At 45.2% G+C, this 15,555-nt stretch overlaps 1 protein-coding gene across 1 annotated transcript in view; it reads right to left on the bottom strand.

Annotated features, from left to right (window-relative positions):
- Positions 1–15,555, bottom strand: part of LOC147624370 (zinc ion binding protein) — a 130,184-nt gene that overhangs the window by 101,277 nt on the left and 13,352 nt on the right. The gene's annotated exons all lie outside the window — the stretch shown is intronic.

Here is a 15,555-nt window from a genome sequence, read left to right as displayed (position 1 = left end):
ATGCTCACATTCCAAGTCCCAAAAGCTTGACTCCAAGTCCCAGAAGCTTGTTTTTGTGGGATATAACTCTCTTTCCAAAGGCTATAGGTTATATGACTCGGAGTGGAATGAGGTGGTTGTCAACAGATGTTGTCTTTGATGAGCATGTTCCAGCTTCCGCTGTTGAGGAGCCACCGCTTCTTGGAGAGCCACACGAGTATGAGGATGAGTCCCGAGCTATTGTTCCAGCTAACCAGTCTCAGCCAATAGGAGAGGTTGATCCCGAGATTGGAGATTTGCCACAACAGCAAAGGAGGCTCCGCGTTCTGTTCGGGTACCGAAGTGGTGGTTGGATACCATTCGAGAGTTTGGTGTGACAAAGTATCCCTCCGAGTGGATCACGGAGGATGGACCTCGAAGATCATATGAAGTTCGTGACAAATGTCAGTCAAAGGAGCATTTACAAGTAAATTATGCCTTGATGTCTCATATCATTCGGGACAAGGAGCCTGCTTCAGTTAAGGAAGCTCTTTCCCAAGAGACTTGGAGGAAAGCCATGCAAGTGGAACTAGAGGCCATAAAGAAGAATTGGACTTGATAGTTGGATCCGAGGCCGTCGAAATGGTCAGTCATTGATGTCAAGTGCGTCTACAAAACCAAGTATAAGTCCGATGGGTCCGTGGACAAGCACAAGGCTAGACTTGTGGCTAAGGGCTATGCTTAGCGACCAAGCATCGACTATGAGGACACTTTCGCACCAATAGCTAGGATGGCCACGATTTGGATAATTCTTGCCCTTGCCTCTCATCAGCAGTGGCCGGTGTATCAAATGGATGTTAAATCTGTGTTCCTGAATGGTGACTTGCAAGAGGAGGTGTATGTTGAGCAACCTCCAGGCTTTGAGGTTCCGGGCTCAAAAGGTATGGTTTACAAGTTGCGGATGGTCTGAAACATGCTCCCAGGGCTTGGAACCAGAAGATTGATGCTTTCTTTCAGAAACAAGGTTTCCAGAGATCAATTGCAGATCCGAACTTGTATCTCTTTAGGGAACGCGGTATGGTCACATCGATTATCCTCTATGTGGATGATCTTGTCCTCACTAGCAATCATGTGGAGCACATAGCTGTGACGAAGGCTGCCTTGTTAGAGGAGTTTGAGATGATGGATTTAGGCTTACTCCATTTCTTTTTGGGATTGGAGATTTGGCAGACCCAAAGGGGGTTCTTTGTTTCTCACGAGCGGTATGTTCATGAGTTGTTGGAGGCCTTTGGGATGGAGAGCTACAAGCCTATTTCATCTCCGATGGACCCGAATACCAAACCTATTGTACATGATCCTTGTGAGCAGGTTGATGCCTCTTTGTATCGGAAACTTGTCGGTTCATTGAGTTGGTTGTTGAACACCAGATTGGACTTGAGTTTTCCAATGGGGCTATTGAGCTCATTTATGCAGACACCTTTGAAGACTCATTGGGACACACAGGATTGCAAATCTTGCGGTATCTGCAGGCTACGAAGAATCTTGGACTCTTTTATGACACTACAGGGGGATCGAAGGACCGAGTCAGACTCCGAGATTGAAGTGACTCTGATTCGGGAGGAGACCCAAACACAAGGAAATGTACTTCAAGATACGGCTTTACCCTTGGCTCGGGAGCGATTTCTTGGAGCAGCAAGAAGCAACCAACTGTTGCCTTCTCTTCCACTGAGACAGAGTATCAGGCTACTTGTGGTGCTGCTTGCGAGGTGGTGTGGCTTAGGAGGTTACTTGGCGAGACTGGTTTCAACAGAAGGAACTCACGATCATACAGTGCGACAACCAAAGCTATATGGCTATTGCTCGGAACCCAGACTTCGATGCCCAGACCAAGCATATAGAGATACAATATCACTTTGTTCGAGAGATGTTCTGGATGGTAACATCTTGCTAGCCTGTTGTTCGACGGAGGGCAATGCGGCAGACCTCTTCACGAAGCCTCTTCCTCAACACATGCTCCGTCAGCACTCCAGCTCACTCGGATTAGTTCCACATCTAGGAGCTGGGAGGGGGTGTTAGCATTCATCTCCTATCTATACCATACTGAGTGAGGGCTTGTGATGTGGGTGTGCCCGCCCGTGGGAGGTGTCCCTGGTCATGTGCATGTTTTTTTCATTTTTTCCAAACCGGCCTTCAGAAACTTAACAAGCGGTGAACACACTTAATCACACCTTAATCGCTTTACAAACTGGAATAATAAATTTGGAAGAAGAGAGAGAGAGAGAGAGAGAAGCACGTTCGCCCCTGATCGTGATCGCGCACTCTGCTGGAGTTTGTTTTGAGAGAGAGGCTGTCGCCTTTACGTGATTTTGCAATTGGTCCTTCCCACTTGCTGGTCGTCGCCAGTTCTTGTTCATAGTCAAGCTTCTGCTTTTGCTCTACCTCAGGGCTTGTGTGTGTGTGTGTGTGTGTGTGTGTGTGTGTGTGTGACATGTGAAGGATGAGACCGTAGTAATCACAACCTTAGTCTATACTTAACTGCACTTAATGATGTTTAAGAGACAAACAGATATGTGTCAATGCAATGCAGCTATATTAGATGAATGAATGATGTTACAATGAGATCCAAATGGATCTGTACTGCTGAATATGCTGCCTATATGCTGTAAATGCGGGCTGAACTGCTGTCCACTCTTTCCCTTGTCTCCTGGGAAGGAAACGCTGAAGGGAGCTTTGGGAACAGATGCTGAATGCTGTTAGAATAATGAAACGCAGACCTAATGGCTGAATGATGCTGCGTTTGCTGAAGAAGATGCTGATGGAGATGCGTTTGCTGACTACGAATGCTGAGGATGATGCGTTAACTGAATGCTGCTGCTGATGATGTGCTGAAACGCAGGATGATCCAGAGGAGGCTGCGTTTGCTGATTATGGTGCTGAGGGTGATATGCTGAAACGCCAGATGCTCCAGATGAGGATGCGCTTCACTCTGATGAGCCTTGATCAGTGAATGAAGAGGCGCCTGAATAAATAGGCCAACATGCTGCTGGTCGGCCAGCACTAATGCAGTCGGCCAGTACATGTCTCTCAATAATGCTAGTCGGCTGCCCCAAAATGCCTATTAAAATGCATAAAATACCTGAATAATGCCTGATAAATGCTGGTAAAATATCTGACGAATCTGATGATGCTAATGATGCCATAATGATGCCATGTCACTGTACACCTGACTGGTGTGCACGTGACATTCCCTGCTGCTAAACTGTTGCTGGGTGATAAACCTGGCAACCTTCGACTCTTCTGCGATCCTTTGCCTCCAAACCACTGCCCCCTTCTATCTTCTGCTGGGACTGAGGCCGTCTGCAGGAGTGAAATCCTTTGAGCCAAGACTCTATATACTGCGGGAACTGAATGGCAAATACCTGAGTCACCCCTGACCTGCCTGTGGAAACCTTTCACCTACCATCTCCGTCGTACCTGAAGCTCTCAACCTCCTGAGGCGATGTTGGAGCAAACTTCCGTCTTCTGTGGAAGAGAAACCCCCTGCTGCTGCCAGTTGAAGCCAAAACTTATGTCCTCCTTTGATGATGGATGTCATTCTTCCCTGAGAGTTCATGGGTAACATGTATGCAGGACTGACTGCTAAGATGACTGCTATGCAAACCATGTGCAACCCTATATGCTGTGCAAGAATGCAGGTGGATGGGTTACTAATGCAGACCTAAGCATATCTCTTTCTCTCTACTCTCCCTTCTGTCTACGTTTTTGCATCAACATGTTCTCAGTGGTGCTTAGGGCTGAAAGAAGACCCCCAAAGTTTCCGCATGTTACATCAAGAGCATCCACCTCGTGAATAGTCAGTCTCCCTAGATGCTTTACCTGCTCCACTCATGGCCATCCCACAGGACCCACGATCAGCAGTACATCATGAACATGAGTAAACAATGATGCATATCAACTAAAGTCTAGAATAGGCGTCCCCATTCTCTCGAAAGATTCGTATATCCATGAATCAAACCATGTGACTAGTACACATATATCATAGAAATCCCATAGGCAGATATATTGCCAGGTCAGTATCTCGGGTGTGCTGATAAGAACACCAAGCGACTTCCAGATCCCATCCAAGTGAACTCTATGACAAAGGAGAGGAGTCACCCCCCTCTTGAGTAACAAGTAGTACTCCAGAATCCACAGCTGAACCTGTTGAAGCACTTTCTAAGGTAGGCTTCAAACCAAAAACCTCGAGGTAAAGTTGTAGTATCCTCAGTGAATCTGCCAAGTCACCCTCCTCCATCCACTTCGAATCCATAGGTGAATAGTTCACAAACTTCACCAAATATCGACGTGAAACTTTTCCTCTGACTTTTCTTTCTTTATGTGCCAAAATTTGTTCCAGTTGAAGAATCTCATCAAGTTCTTCTACCTCTGGTTGCGGCTCATCAACCTAATCTGTAGGCACCGCACCTCTGAAAGGTCTAAGAAGACTCACATGGAATGCATTATGAATCTTTCAATGATCCGGTAACTGAAGACGATAGGAAACATCACTCATCTTCTCAATCACCTGAAAAGGCCCTTAGTACCGCATACTCAATTTAGGATATAAGCTCTGTTTACCCTTCATTTTCCTGAGTCTAGCCTTCTCAAATCTCAAAAGCACCCAATCATCCAAATCAAAAACCAATGATCGACGATGTAGGTTTGCTGCTTTCCTCTGTTTCTCTTGAGTCCTTTGAAGAGCCACCATGACCTTCTTGTAAGCCTCATCCATATTCTCCACAAAACGATCTGCCTCGAAGATCTTATCTTTTGTATGCAGGATCTCAAAAGGTGCCTTACCTGTCGAAGTGTGAATGGTGTTGTTGTAAGCAAACTCCACCAAAGGAAGATACTTTTCCCACTGTTCCTTATGATCCGAAACATAACCCTTTAGAAGATCCAATACAACTGAGTTGGCAATTTCCAATTGCCCATCTGTTTGTGGATGAAAAGACGATGAGAACTTCAACGAAGTCTTCATGTTCTCGAACAATGTTCTCCAAAATAAACTCGTCATTCGAGGATCTCGGTCACTGTCAATAGATGCGGGCATCCCATGGTATTTGAAGATATTCGTCAAAAATATCCTCACCATTTGCTCTGCATAAATCTTCTTCCTAACTGGAATGAAATGAGCCTGCTTGCTGAAACGATCTACGATAGTCCAGATGCCATCATTCCCACTCTTTGTCCTAGGAAGATCAAAGATAAAGTCGATAGCAATACTCTCCCACGGTCTATCTGGAATAGGCAAAGGATGAAGTAACCCAGGTGTCTTTTGACGGTCATACTTCACCTTCTGACAAATGATACAATCACGACCAAAAGCATCAGCACCCCTGCGCATAGTAGGCCAATAAAAGAATGCCTCCAAAGCCTTCACTGTAGCCTCAATACCACGATGGCTTGCATAAGGTAGAGCATGGCATTCTGTCAAAACCTTTTGCCTCAACTGAGATGTGACACACAATTTGTCATGCATCATCAAAAATCCTTCCTTGAGAGAGTAATGATCAACTCGCTCTCCTTCAGTCAAACGATCAAAAATCCACTCAAAATCTGAGTCGTGAGCATGCTGTTCTCGCATATCATCAAGTTCATGATAAAAGATAATGGAGCCGGCAGCCGCATGTGGTTTCCTAGACAAGGCATCCGCTACCACATTCTTTTTGCCATCCACATGAACAATCTGAAAGTGAAACATGGACAAAAAGTTTGCCCATCTTATATGCTTCTTTGAAAGCTTCGTTTGGGTAAGGAAATAGCGAAGAGTCTGATGATCACTCTGAACAATGAAATCAGCCCCAAGAAGGTAATGCTTCCAAGTAGAAAGAGCATGAATAATCGCAAGAAGCTCCTTCTCATATACTTGTAGATTCCTTTCTGCTGGTGACAAAGTTCTACTCTCATAAGTAATAACATGTCCATCCTGCATAAGAACAGCTCCAATGCTATTCCCGCATGCATCACACTGTACCACAAAAGGTTTTTGCAGATCTGGTAAAACCAAAACTGGACCAGTGGTTAGCTTTTCCTTAAGCTTGTTGAAAGCTTCCACTTCCTTCTCTGTCCATCGGAATTTTACATCCTTTTTGGTCAAGTGATGTAAAGGTGAAGCAATCCCTGCAAAGAATCGGATAAACCTCCTGTAATATGAACAAAGTCCTAAGAAACTTCTCACATCATGAATGGTCTGCAAATCCGGCCAATTCTTTATTGCTTCAATTTTTGCTGGATCCATCCTAACGCCATTCTTAGACACACTGTGCCCAAGAAAGTGAATCTCTTGCATGAAAAATTCACTCTTCTTTCCATTGACAACCAACCTATGCTTTCTGAGTTCCTCAAACACTTTGGTCAAATGCTCCCGATGCTCCTTCTCCGAATGAGAGAACACAATCATATCATCAAAGAAGGTGTCCACAACAGCACGATGGGGTCGAAAAATCCGATCCATCATCCTGTTGAAAGTTGTTGGAGCATACGTAAGACCAAAAGGCATGACCAAAAACTCATAAAGTCCAAAAGTTGTCCTGAAAGCTATCTTGTGCACATCTTCTGGCTTGATGCGAATTTGATGATATCCACTCTTCATATCAATGCAACTGAATAAGCTGCTTCCTATAACCGATCCAAAATATCATCGATTCGAGGTATAGGGAATCTGTTCTTGATGGTAATCTTATTCAATGCCCTATAATCAATGCACATCTACCAAAAACCATCTTTCTTTTATACCAAAAGCACTGTTGGGCTGCACTCACCCAATAGGGTGGCTTATTTGGTGGTGAACTTCCAGGAATCAAATCAATCCCATGATCCTCAGGCCTAGCAGGCGGCAACTCCCTTGGCAAAGCCTCTGAAAAACAATCTTGAAAACTTTTGAGAAATTCCAATCTTTCCTTGTCCAACTGAGACAGGTTAGAATCTCTGGTATCCTAATTCTCTTTAACAAACACTAAGTAAATAAAAAGATGTTTCTTTATTAAACAAGAAATGGCCGAGGCCGATACAACAGGAATAGATTCTCCTTTAAGCTTTACATCAAGAGTGTGTTCCTTATTCTTGTGAATGAGAGAGATTTTCCCGTTGAAAGTATCTACTACCGCTTTAACCTTATGGCACCAAGGCATACCCAACAAAACATCACAACCCCCCAAAGGCATGATGAAGAAATTATCCTCTCTGTCCGTGTAAGTCTGCACACTGAGACGCAGTTTTCCAATGATCGGTGTAACCTCCACCGAATGTCTAGGACAAGCCAAAGTAGCCTCATGCAACACACCCATCTCCTCTAGGTTGATGCCCAACTTTGCTGCAAGCTAAGGGTGATGAAGTTTGCACAAGTCCCAAGATCGAAAAAGATCAAAACCTCCTGATCTCGAAGTCTTCCCCATGCTCTGCATAACTCTGAAGATGCATCCCCTTGCTTCAACCCTATCAAGTCAGGTACTAGTCCAGCAGACGGTTTCTGTTTCTTTGCTTTAGGCTCTTCCTGTGAGTCATCTGCATTTTTAGGTGCTCTCTTCGGACACCTATAGAACCGATGTCCCGCTTCTCCACAAGAGAAACATTTGTTGCCAGCTATAAGCTCTTTCTTTTCTTCATCTGTCCTTTGAGGTAAGGGCTGAAATTTTCTCTTCTTGGATTGCCCCTTCTCTCGTGGTTCTGTGTTTTTGGTCTCTTTTGACTCCTTTGATGCCTTCTTGGAGAAGAGACGTTGATCCTTGAATCCTGACATCTGACCAGTAAGCATGGCATATCAAGTCTAACATTTTCTATCATCTGAGTCATATTAATGACCTTTGTTTTGATGCAATAATCACGAAGCTCCTTGGGTAACCCACAGTGTCACGTGCACACCCTTCAGGTGTGCAGTGACATGGCATCATTTTAGCATCATAAACATCATCAGGATTTATCAGGCATTTTATGGGCATTTTTCAGGCATTTAAATGAAGGTTTTCAGCATGTACCACCTGGTATGGGCTGGATTCAGCATTGTAGCATCACATTAGCCATCTAGACCAAAGCATTTGGGGCTTGTGGAGGCAGCCGACAGAGTTTGGACAGCAGCCGACAGCATTTGCAGCCAAGATAGCATTTTATGCTATTTTTACATTTATTTTGTCCAAAGTTGCTGGCCGACAGCAGTATGCTGGCCGACCAACCTTATTTGAGCTATATAAAGCAGGCGCCTCTATTCCTTACAGCATCCCAGCATTCAACAGTGTGTTCTTCAGCGTTTCTACTCCAGGAGGGCTGGGAACAGCAGCGCATCCACGCATCACAGCATCTACATCAGCCATCTTCCCAACTCCTACATAGAGGGATACCAACATACAAGTGGTGGAACTCAGCATTGGAGTCAGGACAGCCATCCTTCATCATCCTTTAGCATGTTTCCCTCTCTTCCAGGGGTAGACATCATCTAGGACAACATAGATCCATTTGGATCTCATTGTAACCGCATTCATCATCTAATATAGCTGCATTGCATTGCATTGACACTCATCTCTCTTGTGTCCATCTCAGTTAATCATCTCTTAAGTAAAGTGTAGCACTAATCCAAGGTTGCTTAACATCGATCGGTCCCCGCATGTCACATTGGTATCATAGCATAGGGTAGGCAGCTTAGCAGTCAGTGCATGTTCATTCTCTAAAGTCATTCAGTCATCATGTTTCACGTTTCCGCACAGCTAAATCCAGTTCTCAAGATTCTGAAGCCATCCCTAGGGTTCTTCCCTTAGGCATGCATCGGCAAGCCATCCATCTGCATTTTGCACAACAGCATATAGGCTTGCATCAGTATTTTAGTCATCCTAGAAGTCATACCTTGCATCATGCGTTCTGCAAGGCCTACAGGTTTCACCCACGAGTTCTCTCGGGAAGAATGACATCCATCATCAAAGGAGTGAATGGAGTTTTTGACTTCAATTGGCAGCATGGAGTTCTCTTCCACAGAAGAAGAGGGAAGTTTGCTCCAACATTCGCCTCAGGAGGTTCAGAGGTTCAAGAACGACGGAGATGGTGTGTGAAAGGACTCCACAGCAAGTCAAGGGTGACTCAAGTATTCCAGGTAGATCTGCAGGTTGCAGGTTAGCAGCATTGTGCCATGAAGTTCCCGCAGTTCAGTAGTGTTTGTCCCACAGGGATCTCACTCCAGCATTGACCTCAGTCCCGGCAGAAGAAGTCAAAGGGGACGAGTCTCATTGGAGGAAGGTCAACACGGAGTCAGAAGGTTGCCAGGTTACCACCCAGCAACAGTTTAGCAGAGGGGAATGTCACGTGCACACCCTTCAGGTGTGCAGTGACATGGCATCATTTTAGCATCATAAACATCATCAGGATTTATCAGGCATTTTATGGGCATTTTTCAGGCATTTAAATGAAGGTTTTCAGCATGTACCACATGGTATGGGCTGGATTCAGCATTGTAGCATCACATTAGCCATCTAGACCAAAGCATTTGGGGCTTGTGGAGGCAGCCGACAGAGTTTGGACAGCAGCCGACAGCATTTGCAGCCAAGATAGCATTTTATGCTATTTTTACATTTATTTTGTCCAAAGTTGCTGGCCGACAGCAGTATGCTGGCCAACCAGCCTTATTTGAGCTATATAAAGCAGGCGCCTCTATTCCTTACAGCATCCCAGCATTCAACAGTGTGTTCTTCAGCGTTTCTACTCCAGGAGGGCTGGGAACAGCAACGCATCCACGCATCACAGCATCTACATCAGCCATCTTCCCAACTCCTACATAGAGGGATACCAACATACAAGTGGTGGAACTCAGCATTGGAGTCAGGACAGCCATCCTTCATCATCCTTCAGCATGTTTCCCTCTCTTCCAGGGGTAGATATCATCTAGGACAGCATAGATCCATTTGGATCTCATTGTAACCGCATTCATCATCTAATATAGCTGCATTGCATTGCATTGACACTCATCTCTCTTGTGTCCATCTAATATAGCTGCATTGCATTGCATTGACACTCATCTCTCTTGTGTCCATCTCAGTTAATCATCTCTTAAGTAAAGTGTAGCACTAATCCAAGGTTGCTTAACATCGATCAGTCCCCGCATGTCACATTGGTATCATAGCATAGGGTAGGCAGCCTTAGCAGTCAGTGCATGTTCATTCTCTGAAGTCATTCAGTCATCATGTTTCACGTTTCCGTACAGCTAAATCCAGTTCTCAAGATTCTGAAGCCATCCCTAGGGTTCTTCCCTTAGGCATACATCAGTAAGCCATCCATCTGCATTTTGCACAGCATATAGGCTTGCATCAGTATTTTAGTCATCCTAGCAATCATACCTTGCATCATGCATTCTGCAAGGCCTACAGGTTTCACCCATGAGTTCTCTGGGGAAGAATGACATCCATCATCAAAGGAGTGAATGGAGTTTTTGACTTCAATTGGCAGCAGGGAGTTCTTTTCCACAAAAGAAGAGGGAAGTTTGCTCCAACATTCGCCTCAGGAGGTTCAGAGGTTCAAGAACGACGGAGATGGTGTGTGAAAGGACTCCACAAGCAAGTCAAGGGTGACTCAAGTATTCCAGGTAGATCTACAGGTTGCAGGTTAGCAGCATTGTGCCATGACGTTCCCGCAGTTCAATAGTCTTTGGCCCACAGGGATCTCACTCCAACATTGACCTCAGTCCCGGCAGAAGAAGTCAAAGGGGACAGGAGTCTCATTGGAGGAAGGTCAACAAGGAGTCAGAAGGTTGCCAAGTTACCACCCAGCAACAGTTTAGCAGAGGGGAATGTCACGTGCACACCCTTCAGGTGTGCAGTGACATGGCATCATTTTAGCATCATAAACATCATCAGGATTTATCAGGCATTTTTCAGGCATTTAAATGAAGGTTTTCAGCATGTACCACATGGTATGGGCTGGATTAAGCATTGTAGCATCACATTAGCCATCTAGAGTTTAGACCAAAGCATTTGGGGCTTGTGGAGGCAGCCGACAGAGTTTGGATAGCAGCCAAGATAGCATTTTATGCTATTTTTACATTTATTTTGTCCAAAGTTGCTGGCCGACAGCAGTATGCTGGCCGACCAGCCTTATTTGAGCTATATAAAGCAGGCGCCTCTATTCCTTAGAGCATCCCAACATTCAACAATGTGTTCTTCAGCGTTTCTACTCGAGGAGGGCTGGGAATAGCAGCGCATCCACACATCACAGCATCTACATCAGCCATCTTCCCAACTCCTACATAGAGGGATACCAACATACAAGTGGTGGAACTCAGCATTGGAGTCAGGACAGCCATCCTTCATCATCCTTCAGCATGTTTCCCTCTCTTCCAAGGGTAGACATCATCTAGGACAGCATTTGGATCTCATTGTAACCGCATTCATCATCTAATATAGCTGCATTGCATTGACACTCATCTCTCGTGTCCATCTCAGTTAATTATCTCTCGTGTCCATCTCAGTTAATCATCTCTTAAGTAAAGTGTAGCACTAATCCAAGGTTGCTTAACATCGATCAGTCCCCGCATGTCACACACAGCAATATGTCTCTACCTGCTCAACTAGTGACACAGGCCTAAAGGATGTGACCGGTAGCAGAGCATCCCAAAATTTCTTGTTATATTCTTCCAGATTACTACAATCTCTGGAATCTAATCGATGCCAAGCTGTCATAACATCCACCTCAAAAGTCGGTATCAACCGTAAGGAAGAGAAGATTTGCTTGAACTCCACCCAAGTGCTAGGTGCTATTCCCTGATGAAGAAGTGTCGACCACCATTGAAGAGCATTACCCTTTAGGAAAGAAGCTGCCTTTCGTACCTTAGATGCCTCTGTGAAGTTACCGCCAGAAAATGCCACATCAAACTGTTGAAAGAAGGTGAGAGCCTTCAAACGATCCTTTGCACCACTAAAAGTATCAAACTTTACTACAGCACCACCCTCTTTATAATCTTTTGGCTTCTCACCCTGAACAAGATTATCATAGGGATGTGGTTTGAGAAAAGAATTGCCCACAGCATTAGATCCCATGCCCATCATACCACCTCCCATATCAGGCATACCAAAAGCACTTCCACCACCACCTCCATAAGTTCCATACATACCTCCTAGCATACCTCCATACATACCTCCATGCATACCATAGCTCCCAGTCATGCCCATGTTGGGTACACCCGTCATGGAATGAAAAACAAAGCCTCCGCCTGAAACGAGACCCAAGCAGGGGTCACCCCTTCCTGGACTCACTTCTCCAATTAGCACTTTAATATACACTCTTAAAAGACAATAGCACAAGACAAAATAGCAATAAAAAGTAATTAACAACTCTGAGCATAGATAGATGACACCACACTGAGGCCGGAACGGCCGGCCCCCCCCCAAGGATTGATATTATTACTTGGGAGAATTTGTTACAAGTACACGGGCCCAAGGCCAGATTTCCAATAAGCAATGCACAATGAAAAACAAAGTATCAAACCCAAACATGTTTGTTGATGCCGAGTCTGCAGTCACCAAGGGCTGCCCCGTCCATAGCACCTTCTAGAGTCACACTCCGCGTGCAATCCACCCGTCCCTGGCACTACGGATCACGCCGTGCCAGTCCTAGCGATGGGGCACCCTCACGGAGTTGACTTGGTGAATGGAAGAGGAGTCCAGACATAGGAGAGCAGGAGAATTCCTCATTCTTCGCGATGAAAATCTTCTGGAGCCACCGTACAGCCAGTAGGAAGAGTGAAACAACTTGGGCCACTTGTAGGGAATACGTATGACCTAAATCCACGCGGATTACCCCACTGGTCTGACCTGAATCACACGTGGGAGTGAAGAGGGCTCCTGCTAACTGTTTTGAGTACACACGTGAGAGAAAAAGAGAGCTGTCCAGACCTGAATCCACGCATGGAAGTGAAAAGAGAGAAGCTGTACCATTCAGTCCATGGGAAAAGGGTTCCAAGGCTGCTGTACGGCCAGAATCAACAGGCAATGATGATTTTTGTACTTCCTGTACCTGCTGTACCTACTGTACGACCAGAATCAGCAAGAAATGAGGGTAATATACCTGCTGTACCTACTGTGTGGTTCAGTCCTCAAGCAATAGATGGAATAGGAGCTGTACGACCTGTTTCATGAGAATATTGAGTGCTCCAGCTGCTGTACAACCTGTTTTCCCTAAATCCCAGCAAGCAGTTGTGTTTTTCTCCTTCAAAATGCAAGGGAGAGGGCTGGAAGTGAGGCGCCTTCCTCCCATGCAAAGGATTGGGTGTGGTAGGTGGGGTAGGTGGCCAACCCCCACCCCACATGCTATAAAAGGGTGCCCAGGCCAAAAGAAGGTGCCCACACTTATAAAGTGTCCACCTACTTTTAATGAAGTATGAAACCTGTAAGTTATAAGACTTATAACTTAAAACTCTTATTAAAATAAGGATTTCCCACCTGTTCACACGCCACAAAACCCGTCAGAAGACAAGGCATTCCACGGCTCACGGGAGGGCGTCCCCGACCCCTGAGCTAGACACACATGTCAGGCATGCAAACGAAACCAGTTCACGCGAAAACATTTTAAAGGCAAGCAAACATGAGTGCACAATGCAACATTGTTAAAGGATAATCTCCGTTCAGGTACTTGCACAATACTTGACATTTCCGGGCACAAACAGGCCCACCGGAAAGTCAATTCCAGGTACACACACAGTGTACAATCCACCCGTCCCTGGCACTACGAATCACGCCGTGCCAGTCCTAGCGGTGGTAATCCAGAAACATACACCGTGTGCAATCCACCCGTCCCTGGCACTACGAATCACGCCGTGCCAGTCCTAGCGATGGAGCACCACTACGGAGTATGCTCATCCAGAGCCCAAAGCTCACACAAGAAGATAAGAGGACCATTAGATAGCTCAATGGTGACATCTCCCCGTCTTCTAAACAGTTGTCCGCAACTGAAAAGCTTCCAAATAGTCATGGAGAAGCTGCGGATAATCTTTGAAGTAGTCCTCATCAACCCACTTAGCATCAATGGGGAGATAGTTCTTGAACTTCACCAAATAGCGTCTCACAAGCTTGCCTGCAGATAGCTTACGCTCTTTATGAAACACAATCTGCTCTGGTTGCAAAATCTCTTCCAACTCATCCACTTCTGGTGGATCCTCAATGATAGGAAGACTTGGTTCCGGACCCACATACTTTCGTAAGAGGCTAACATGGAAAGCATTATGTATCTTCCAATGGGATGGCAATGCTAAACGAAAAGCAACTTCATTGATCTGCTCAATGACCTTGAAAGGCCCATAATACCTGGATGAGAGCTTGGGAAACATCCCCTCCTTACCAGATCTCTTACGGAGTCTAGCTTTTTCGAATTTCAGCAATACCCAATCATTTACCTTGACATCCAAATGCTTTCTATGCTTGTCTGCAGCCTTCTTATGCTTCTCTTGAGAACGGGCTATGGCTGTCCGTACCTGTGCAAAGGCAACATCCAAGTCCCTGACAAAGTCATCAGCAGCAAAAATCTCATCCTTAGTACGTAGGATGGGAGGCAATACCACTTTGCCATAAACTATCTCAAAGGGAGCCTTCCCAGTAGAAGCATGCACCGTGTTATTGTATGCAAACTCCACAAGTGGCAAATACTTTTCCCACAAAGTCTTTTGATCAGCCACATAGCATTTGAGAAGGTCCAATACGGCTGAATTTGCTGCTTCACTTTGACCATCGGTTTGAGGATGAAAAGCAGATGAAAAATTCAGCTTTGTGCCCATATTGTCAAAAAGTGCTCTCCAGAAGAGACTGGTAGTCCGAGGATCACGGTCACCCACAATAGATTTAGGCATACCATGATGCTTGAATACCTGTGATAAGAAAACTTTTGCCATATGATCTGCCTTGATCGTTTTCTTGACCGGCAAGAAATGAGCTTGCTTGCTAAACCGGTCAACGATAGTCCATATAGCATCATTACCTTGCTGAGTGCGAGGCAAATCCATGATGAAATCCATAGCTATACTCTCCCATGGCTGCGAAGGAATAGGCAATGGTAGAAGCAATCCAGGAGACTTGTGACGATCAAACTTGACCTTTTGGCAAGTGAGGCAAGCACGTACATAAGCCTGAATGTCCTTCCTCATCCCTGGCCAAAAGAAGTAGCGTTCAACCATATGAGTAGTAGGTAGAATACCTCTATGTCCTGCATACGGTGGAGCATGGCATTCTTCCAACACTTTTTGCCTCAAATCTGTGAGTACACGAAGGCAATTATCTTTAAGGAGATACCCATCTTTGATCACATATGATGCATGAGTATGACCAGCCACCAAATCAGCCCATAAATGTGAAAAATCAGCATCTATATGGTACTTATTTTGCATAGACGACAAGTCTCCATGAGAGGCAATAGAGATAGAAGCTATATACGGCCTGCGAGACAATGCATCGGCCACCACATTCTTCTTTCCCGGTGTATGCACAATCTGAAAATGAAACATAGAGAGGAAATTTGCCATCCACATATGCTTCTCTTAGAGCTTAGTTTGTGTGAGAAAATACCGTAAGCTTTGGTTATCGGTCTTCACCATAAACT

The sequence above is a fragment of the Cibotium barometz genome, chromosome 25 (genome assembly GCF_041138505.1).
Source record: "Cibotium barometz isolate CiBa-2024 chromosome 25, ASM4113850v1, whole genome shotgun sequence".
Taxonomy (NCBI): Eukaryota; Viridiplantae; Streptophyta; class Polypodiopsida; order Cyatheales; family Cibotiaceae; genus Cibotium; species Cibotium barometz.
The sequence above is the reverse complement of the archived record's forward strand: the minus strand, read 5'-3'. Positions and strand labels throughout refer to the sequence as shown.